Genomic DNA, 10,687 nt, shown 5'->3' with positions numbered 1-10,687 from the left:
AGACATGAGACTTATGTTTATCCAACTAGGGCTATTAAAAGCAAGAATGTTGTGGATAATGTTGCCAATGTTAATTAATTGAAAGAGTATTAGTTTGAGAATGCTCCCCTGAAGTTGCCTCTTCCAGCCCCTGCTAGCTATGATTTATAGCTACTTGGCCTGGAGGTGTGGAAAATTTTGACTGAATTGCTGCTGCAAGCTTCTTCCTTAGCACTGAAATTAGGCTATTATCCTATACAATTTGTTAGGAATGAAATAAATATTTTTCTTCTAATAATGATGTTGGTTTAGAATGTTGTAAGGGTTTGCAAGTTGAAGCCCAAAGGATTTCCGTGATGATTACTTGAAGCAAAGAGCAGGTAGCCTCTCTACAATTATTTATTTCATAGAACCATAGAATAGTTTGGGTTGGAAGAGACCTTTAAAGGTCATTCAATGGTGACTGTGAAGAAAAAAAGTAACCAAGGAAAAAAATTAAGTGTTCACAAATCTGGAATATACTTTCTCAGCATCCCCTGGGGGAGGGATGGGGGTTCCTATATTTTGCCAAATATAAAGACATATATTACAGAATCTTCACAGAATCTTAAGGGTTGGAAGGGACCTCAAAAGACCATCTAGTCCAACCCCCCTACCAGAGCAGGACCACCTACAGTAGGTCACACAGGAACTCATCCAGCTGGGATTTGAATGTCCCCAGAGAAGGAGACTCCACAACTCCACTACCCAGGGCAGCCTGTTCCAGTGCTCCATCACCCCCACAGTGAAGAAATTCTTCCTTGTGTTTCTTTGGAACCTCTTGTGTTCCAGCTTGTACCCATTGACCCTTGTCCTATCACTGGACGTCACTGAGAGCAGTCTGGCTCCATCCTTCTGACACCTGCCCTTTATCTATTTGTAAGCATTAATGAGGTCACCCCTCAGTCTCCTCTTCTCCAAGCTGAAGAGCCCCAGCTCCCTCAGCCTTTCATCATAAGGGAGATGCTCCGCTCCCTTCATCATCTTGGTGGCTCTGCACTGAGTTCTCTCCAGCAGCTCCCTGTCCTTCGTGAACTGAGAGTCCCAGAACTGGACATAATATTCTATATGTGGTCTCACAAGGGCAGAGTAGAGGGAGAGGAGAACCTCTCTTGACCTACAGCCCACACCCCTTCTAATACACCTCAGGAGAGTCTATAAATTGGGAAATATTTGAAAAAGCCTGCAACAGGAAAAGATGCCCGCTATAGGATGGTGTAGTGAGGGGCAAGTTTCTGATTAGCCCTAAGAAAAGTTTGAGGCAAAAAAAAGAGACATCCAGTGGGAGCTCTCTCAACAAAATTCTCAATTTAGCTCAGTTTTGAGCTACAGGATTTGTTTATTTTTGAAGATTTTTTAGAAAGCAGAACCTGTTGCATACCGTTATGTTTAAGAAGCTTTCCTAAAAATGCAAATGAAAGCTATTAGGTAAAGTTTAATGTATAAAATGCATCAGCCACAAAAGCCCAATTTGTAATGGATTTGATTTATAAAATGTCACCTGACCAATGAAAGGGGATTAGAATAATTATTCAGCTAAATATAAATGGATAGGGAAATATATCATTTACTTGGTCGATAATAGCTAAGATAACATGCTAAAGTGTTATGACCTAAGAATGAAAGATTACTTTCTAGTTTAATTACTTCTTGAAACAATTTAGAAATAATTATACTCACACAGTTTGGTTACCTGCCACGATGTTGCAGCACATAATGTAAGAACTATTTGCAATCTGGCAACCCTCACATTTCATCCAAACATATTCTTGCTGTTGCGACAGAAAGACCCTGTGCCTGGGGAGTTTTTACCTATACATGTGTGATTCATGAGATGCTGATATTTATGCACAATCATTTGTTTCTGGTCACTCTGAAACCAGGATCTGTAAGACTGAGGGATTCAATGCCTCTCTTTTAAGTGGATAGGAGGAAGATACAGACATTGTAGACACTTTATTCATAGGTGTTTTGGGTTAGAATCACAACTAAAAGGTATGCAGTGCAAGCTAAGAGAAACACAATGATCAGACAAAATAATTAGAAATATTAAATTGTGTGTGATATATCCCAAAAAAATGGTAAACACCCAAATAAAGATATAATTAGCATATGAGTATTTATTGTTTAAAAATCAACAGAAAGGGTAAGCAACTACTGTAAGCTTTCACTTAAAATTTTAGGAAGCCTTGATTTTATTGTGGGCTGCACAGGTTATGATTTAACTTGCAATATTAACAATATTCCAAAGAAAGGCTATAATCTTGTTATCAGCCCAGCCAGGAGGGTCTCTCCCAACCCTGAAAGGATACTTCAGTTTTGCAGAAACACAGGTTGGGTATATTTAGAAGTGAGATGTTCACTTAATGTATGTGAATTTCACTGTAGGCATGCAAGTATGTTACTGAGAAAGGTTATAGGAAACCTTTTTACTGGTTAAGAAGGAAAATGAAAATGTGCTGGTTTTCTATGTTTACTAGAATTTGTTTTGGTTTATCATGAAGATAAGACAACATGAATATATAGTGATGATTTCTATTTTGTGGAAATCATTTCTAGGGCAGTAAGATATTAATTGCCTTCATTAAAAGTTAATTAGAAAGGAAGAATGTAAAATAGATACAGTAGGGCCTAAACAGCCTATTTAGGAGGAGGGCTCTTCTAAACCCTCCTAAGGGTGACACTTCTGGACTGCCCACCACACCACTGCTTCATGGCTGTGCTGAGTAGCCCAGTTAAATAACTGCTTTGCTGATAGCAATAAAGAAATTTACCTCTACATTTCAATGTTAATGAATCTCCAAGGTTTCTCCAATAGTTTTTAAACCATGGGTCAGAAATGAAGCTGGCAAAGGCAAGAGGTGTTAATTGGCTGAGTTTTAATCCAAAAATAATCTGAGTACTGTCTTTGCCAATGCCTCCAACAGAGAAAGATTCAGTCTCCTGCCTCTGGACTTCTGAGTGGTTTGATCTGGAATTTTTTAAGTATTCCAGATTGTTTATTCAGACTCAGGGCCTTTTCCCATCACTCTCATTCTCCCATGAGCATCATTTAAGTTATCTTATTAGAAGAAGATCACAACTGGAAGCCCAGGCCCAAGAGCTTAAATCTTGTCTTTTAATGTACTTTTAGTGCTGACAGGCTGCTGGGAAAATCTCCCAAAATCTACTTTTAAAATATCAGATGAAGTGACATTTTTGTTACTACTAACAAAAATATTCTAAGGAATATTCTGCCCAGAGTAAATTTACTCAAACATACATAAAGCGCAGAAACTAAAAGAAGAACATAGTGTAAAGCATCCTGGGCTGTGGAGTCATCTCCCGTGAGAAACAAGAGTGGGCTTGTGCTATGTACCCTCAGAACTTGATACTCTTTTCAAGTGTACATAGCAGAAACCATCTAGAAGGTCAACCAAAACAACCTTGCATGAGTCCCCAAAGGAGGGAGTGAAATTAGTCTTTTTCTGTCTTAATCAATGTGAATCTCCTCAACATACAAGGTGCTTGAACACTGCTGTAAAATATGCATTACAGAATACAGGGTTAGGCATGCTGGATCAATAGTAGCTTCTGTACAACTAACTCTAACTATAGCTTCAGGAAGCAAATCCACTGGATTTAAACTTTATAGGATTTTCATTAAGTCCTGTGCTGTTTATATTGGCTTTACATTTAAGGATCTTATGCAGACCTAAATCTGATTTCTGGAACTTAGGGAGGGATTGTGTGTCTCAGCTGAGTAAAATTTAATCCTGAGCCAAAACTTTGAGCATAGTCAGTGATCTGCAGGGTATGGGTATCACCCCATCAGTTATGTGGTGTCAGAAAATTATCCTCTTTGGTCTCCAAGAAGCAGCTGACCTACACTGGTTCTGTTACACTGGATTACTTCAATTGACTTTGTCCATCTAGATAATGTTGAGATCAACACACAAGCAGAGCTTTTATGCCTTGACAGAAGCCTGCAAATATGTATTTGTATAGCTTTAATGGATGGTGACTTGTTCCTGAAGAAAATAAATGGCATCTGATATTTTCAACCGTGACCAGGATTTTGATCAGTTCCATTTCTTTTTCACTTTAGTTTCCAGCACAGAAACCTTCTTCTACTATTTTGCTCATTCAGAAGAGCATCCTGTATTCTCAGGCAATACTTCATCCACCTAGCAAGTGAAGTGTTCTTTTTACACTTGGAGCTCAGCAGGATATTCTCTTTTTTTTTTTTCTTTTTAAACTCATTTTCTTCCTATTGCCATGGACTGGCATTGGCATGACCTTCCATGGAACCACCCAAGAGCTTTGCTGATATACGCTTCCTATCCCTTAAAAGGAGAAGCAGCGTGAAAGCTTCCAAGCTGCCTACTGCGAGATAATCCATGTATCTGGCAAATAGCCCCTGAGCCCTTGTCCTTCTTTTGCCGAAGGGGAGGTCAACAACTGTGGTCAACAGCAAAAAACAGTTGTTCAGATGCATATGTGCTATCTGGCTGCAGAGGCCACCATGCTATTGGGAGGCCACTTGCCAAGTTATGGAGGTAAAGTACCAAAGAACATGTCTGGCACAGCACCAGCGCCTATGAAGAGGACACAGCCAGCCTGGGCTCAGTGCCATCCTCACAGATGGGCACATGTGCAAGCATCTAAGGAGATATAGGTGGAGCACCTGTTTTGGGGTGCCTTAATGGACATTTGCTCTGAATTTCTGTGCCCATGACTGAGGGGAGGCACCATCCCCAATGCCAGTCAGTATCCAGCTGCAGAAATGCTGCAAGTTGAACTTTGAACTCGGAGTCCTTCATCTATACCTCCTTCAAGGACACTTACATGGTTAGAGTGATCCCAAGGGACCTGAATATGTGAGAATCAGACACCGCCTTAAACATACGCTGATGAGTGTATTTCACCTCACAGCTGAAAAAGGGAACGTGTCCTTTTGGGGCACTTGTAATGGGCAGCAAGAGGTACTGTGAAGAGATGATGCCTCTGACGTAACCAGTCATAGGACACTGCTCTAAGTGCAATGCACTTGAAAGACTAAAAGGAATAAAAAACATTCATCTGGCTTTGAAAGTAAAACACGGTGAGAGCTGAGTCATTCTGACAGACTTACAAACTCTGAAATATGTGCTGAAAAGCATATCTGCCTCATTTGTCTTCAATCTGTCCTCTAATTATTGATAACAGATCTGTGTGGGTTTAGTGTGACAGTAACAGCTAGGAAGCTAGGTAAGATCATCAAACACATTTTATATAAGCCATCAATAGCAGTATTCAGTCACTAGCACCATAGGCTGGATGAAAATCTGTGCCCATTCATTTCAACTGATGTCAATTTGATGATATCATTCTTCATAGACCACAAGTGTTTTCAAAATTCTTTTTGAAAAAATGCTGTGGAAAATAAGACCTACAAGGAAAAACTTGCTACAAGGTTATCTACAGTGAAGGTGACCCAGGCAGAAACACAGCCATGAAAAAAAGATGTGCATGGCCAGAGAGAGAATTGCATTGTGGGAGCTGAGATTCACCTGCTACATCAATATTTCACAGAATCACAGAATGGTAGGGGTTGGAAGGGACTTCTAAAGATCATCTAGTCTAACCAACTACTTAGGCAAAAATTCTTCCTTCAGATACTCTTGAACATGTCTAGCATTCCATTTTGTAGCACACGGGAGCTTGTACATCGCATCAACATGGGGCAGCTCAGTCACTTTTCTCCCAGCAAACACAACGTGCTTTCCTTAGCTTTTGCACCAAAAGTATGGTATATAAAAAAGTGACTTTAGACCTTTGATGTTCTGAATCTTAAGTGTGTCTAAAAAAACCTAATCCAAAATCTGATCCCTTAATAGGTTACTGTGAGATTTTCTTTTGTGGAATGCTTCATGAGTATATGATAGCAAGTTGAAAACTGCTGATCTTGCAGCTTTTAAGACAGAAATAGGCTGTGGGTTTGGAGAAATGTAGCAAACATTTGGCAGTGAAAGGCTTAACACTGCACTGCAGACCAGTTTTCTTAAACTATCTTGGCCCAAATCACATCTGCAGACTTGTGCAAAGACATAGCAAGATTACAGCCCTAAACACATACCCTCATGCGTGGCTGCCTTCTCTTCTCCCAGGTCTCTTCCAGCTGCTGAGCTCTCCTTACAGCCACGACAGATGTGCAATGTGCCCTACTTTGGCCTCTTTACATTTAAGCCGGCCTGTCCCAGCTTTCACGGTTGCATAATATCAGGAGGGTGAGCATTATCAGGAAAGCATTACATACATTAGCATCCTATTTTAAGAATGCTGTGGATGAAAACCACAGCACCTCAGGAGCAGAGGACCCTTTTCCCTGTCAGGAAGCTCTCTCCACTGAGCAAGGCTTAGCACTTCCAGCCTGTGTCCCACCAGATTTCCCTCTAATTGCATCTGTGCACACAACAAAACAAACATATTCCAGGACCTTCATGGTCCATTTACACTCTTGAATGAAAGCAGCTTTCAGAGGCAAGGATGTCACTACAGACTGCATGTTTAAAAGTATGCAACAGTTCAGAGAGGAAGATAAGCTTGTTAAAATTTGGCTTTACTTGCCAAACCTGAACAAAAGGTTGCCTATTATAATTCCAATGTCATGATGAACTGCCAGCAGCAGGCATAGGAGTTGCAATCCATGGCACACACCTCCGTGACTGCTTCCAAAAACCTTCCAAAACCCTGCTGGGAGTGCTGTGAGCACAGCCTGGCAGCAATGGGTATCAGAAGGGCTGGGAAGGCAGGGGATAGCTGAAGGGCATAGGCCCAAGGGATTCAGTGATTTTCACCACCAGCCTGATGCCTCATGACTACCCTCTTGCATCTGCACAAGCAAGCAATGCCTGGAGAAAGGAAGATGAAGCCAGATGTCCTGGGTTGGGGTTTGACAGTTCCTACTTTTAGGCATTTATAGGTCACGTGAGAAGAGCGTAGGAACACTGTCAGAGTATGCAGGAAGGAAGCAAAGGAGGCTAAAGCCCTCTTGGCATTAAATCTGGCAAGGGATGTAAAGGACAAAAATAAGTGTTTCTTCAAGTATATAAGCAGCAAAAGGAAGACTAGGGAGAATGTGAGCGTGCTGCTGAACGAGGTGGGTGCTCTGGTGATGGAGCAAACAGAGAAGGTGGAGCTACTGAAATGTCTTCTTTGCTTTAGTCTTTCCTGCTAAGGCCAGCCCTCAGGAATTCCAGACCCTGGAGGGCAGAGAGAAAACCTTCAAGAAGGAAGACCTTCACTTGGTTGAGGAGGATCGTGGACCCACTACTTTATACAACAGGTTTGGGCTGGAAGGAATCTGAAAGATTGTCAAGTTGCAACCCCTGTGCAGGGCAGAGACACTTTCCAGTAGACCAGGTTGCTCAAAATTCCATCCAATCTGGCCTTGAATGCTTCCAGAGATATAACCATTTGGTTATCTGTAACATGGGACATGACAAGACAAATTCCTCCTCGAGCATGTAGCTCACACGCTGGCCCAGACAGAGGCCCTACTTGCTGAGCCATCCAGGTGAACCACGCAGGTTCACACCCATGTCCAAAGCCACATATGATTGCTTCCCGGGGTTGCAATCGAAGCAACTGGTGAAGCAGAATTGAATCAAGACCGTTACGTTGTGTGAGTATCTTCCAGGATATTTACTTGAGAAATAGGACTCAAATGAGCAATTTCTTGATTATATGTGAGTTCTCCTGAGAGGGAGAACTGCTTGGAGCTTGAAAAGGGGAACACTCACATGACCTCAAGTGTCCCAGAGTAATCTATAAACAAATCTTCAAGTATGTGGTATTAAAAATATCAAACACTTCAGCCATTCCCTATTATTGAAAGTGAATTAACGCAGTCAGTTGCACACCCTTAGCACTATTTCACAGAGCAGTTAATCAGTGACACCACCAGGCTAACTTCCTAAAACTTAGTGTCACACAAACCTGCCTGTGTTCCGGACACTGTCAATAAGTACTATACTTTTAAAACATGTCCCAAATTTCTGTTGTCTTTATTTTTTCTGTGCCTCTCTTGACATGCTGGAATAAGTATTTAAACCCCTTCACTGTATCTACATGATTCTTGCAACATTAAATCACTAACTTTTTGAAAGCTATGGCCTATAGTCTGACTTCCTTTGGCACTTGTGGGGCTTTTTTCTATTCTGTGCATTTCTTTTTAAAATGTAGGGCTTCTATATACTTTATGCCAGTAAAAGTGCATTAACATATTTCCCTGGACAAAACACCTAAAAATATCATACATGCTTCTGCAAGACAAAAAGAGATGGCACTCAATCTGACATCAGGTCAAGCTTGTACTTCTGCATGGTAGCATAAAGCTGTCCAAAGATGAGCTTATCCCAGTTTCTGGTGATTCTTCCTGAATACCAAGTTTTCCCTTTTTCCCTCTTACTGGTGAAGTAATGATAAAAGAAAAAAGCAGATAGCTTGCATACAGCATGCCAGACTTCAGCCATCACCAGATGCCAGTACAGTAGTGTAGCTTGTAGGCTTCATATTTATTCTTGGAAAAGTTTGCCATGGGGCAAGACAAAGGAGTTGAATTACAGTACCAATGTACGTTTGGAGTCACCTTGTCCATCAGCTCCTGCCACTGGGCTGACAGCTGAGGGATAAGCCCATGAATTTAGAAGTATCCAACCCATAAATTTCCAGGCGTTAACTGCAATTACATTAATTGACAATCATGTTCATAGGTTGAGGGCAGCATCTGTGAAAGCCAAAGATGACAGTGGTCAGATGATGTCAGTTGTTTTCAGATGAAGTCAGGTGGCCAATGACACTGCACACAAGGAGGTCATGGAAATCTCAGAGGTTTCTGAGCGCATCAATCACCTATCCTCATATTTCATTTCGGTTGTTGGAGCCAAACTCAGTGCTGCATCAAACTGAAACCTGCAGCTTCCTTATATACTGAGTTGCTTTCCATATTCAGCACACAAGGAACAGGAAAGTGCAGCAGAATTTGTTATTCTCCATTTTACCTGTCGCACAGGTTGGATTTTGGGTGCCACACAGTCATACCTAATCGAGAAAACAGCAGTGTCAAGCCACGGGAGCGGCTTTCACATACGGCCTTGTAGTGCCACCTTCAGACCAAACCAAGAAAGGACCTAGAACTCTCAGTAGTAGCCCACCTTATCTTCATCTGCACGCAGCCAGAAACACTCAGCCCACAGGGAAAGCAAATACGAAACAGAGCCAAACTTCAGCTCCAGACTGAACTTTGTTTCCCTCCCATACGGCAAAGGCAAACAGAAGGATCTGGCCACTAGCAACGCTAGGCCATCAAAAGCCGTGTCCAAGTCTGCAAAGTCCTAAGTCAGGCTGTTTTACTACGGAAGAAGGTACTTTCACAGAATATCCCATCCTGAGTCTGGCTCTGAGAAGATCTTGTGGGTTCTTTTCCATTTCTAAGGTGTCAGGCACTAATATTATGGTACAGTAAAAACTAGTATAAAATAAGATCAGTATTTTTAGAGAAACCCTAACTAAATGACCTTCTGAGCAGCAATTTTACAATCACAACCAACTGTAGGCACAATAGCTGTGTTGAAACTATTTTCAGGGATAAATGATAGCATTTAAAAGCCTGATCTGTGGATGCAATGGTTTTAGATGACACAGAAGTTTCTAGCAGACGTAAACATCAGAAACCATAAATCAGAAGATGCATTAAGCATTTGGCTTTTGGTATTTTTTCACCCTCAAGATGAACAGTGATAAGGTCAATGCCAGCTATTGATTACTTCAAAAGAATGATTTTATTAACACATAGAATCTTACATTCTTAAATTACTGAGGTATCAGTTATGTCTTTTTTAACCTAGTACAATCTTTCTTAACTATAACTGATTTTACCCTTTGTTCTAATTCTCTCTTCAAAGCAGAACTACTGAAACACCAAATCACATTCATCTCTCCTGTTCTCCTGTCTTTGCTTTACCATTCTTCCAACCTCCATCTTTCTCTTCAGTATTGCTAATCCCTTTCACAGAAAGTTTTACAGTTTAAATGTGTTTTATTGGCATATGCATGTGAACTAATTGGGAAGGGCTGGAGGCAGAGGAGTCTGTCATTAGCACAATGACACATTTGTCAAATATAACCTTGCCTCCATATAGGTAAGCTCATCTTGCAAAATAGATATAACAAAAAACAAGAGCTGACAAGACTAATATGTCTCAGCCTAAAGTACTGTTTGTAAAGTGCAAGGTGTTTAAACTTCTGTGTTGTCTTATTGATATGACATATTCTTAGTAACCTAGTAAAATCTGTCTACTTCTGTCTTAACCAGTCTTTGGGGATTTTTCTGTTAACACTTTTGGTTTGGTGTGATTTGGATTTGGGTGGGTGGGGGTTTTAGCAAAAATAACCAACATTTATCAGTGATTTGGTGACATTATACAAAACTTCTTTAAGGCCCAACCCAAGACACAAAACATACCACTTTAGGAGACAGCTTTCAGTGACAAAGCTCTTGCCTGTGACATACTGGGATCCATGTAGCTCATCTGAAGACTTCTTGGCTTCCTCCAGCATTCTGGAGAGGAAATACCCCAGAGAAATGCTCACATGACATTTTAGGCCTCAATATTCTCTGTGCATCAGGGCTATGACAACTTTGGTA

The sequence above is a fragment of the Colius striatus genome, chromosome 2 (genome assembly GCF_028858725.1).
Source record: "Colius striatus isolate bColStr4 chromosome 2, bColStr4.1.hap1, whole genome shotgun sequence".
Taxonomy (NCBI): domain Eukaryota; kingdom Metazoa; phylum Chordata; class Aves; order Coliiformes; family Coliidae; genus Colius; species Colius striatus.
Note: the sequence above shows the minus strand (reverse complement) of the source record.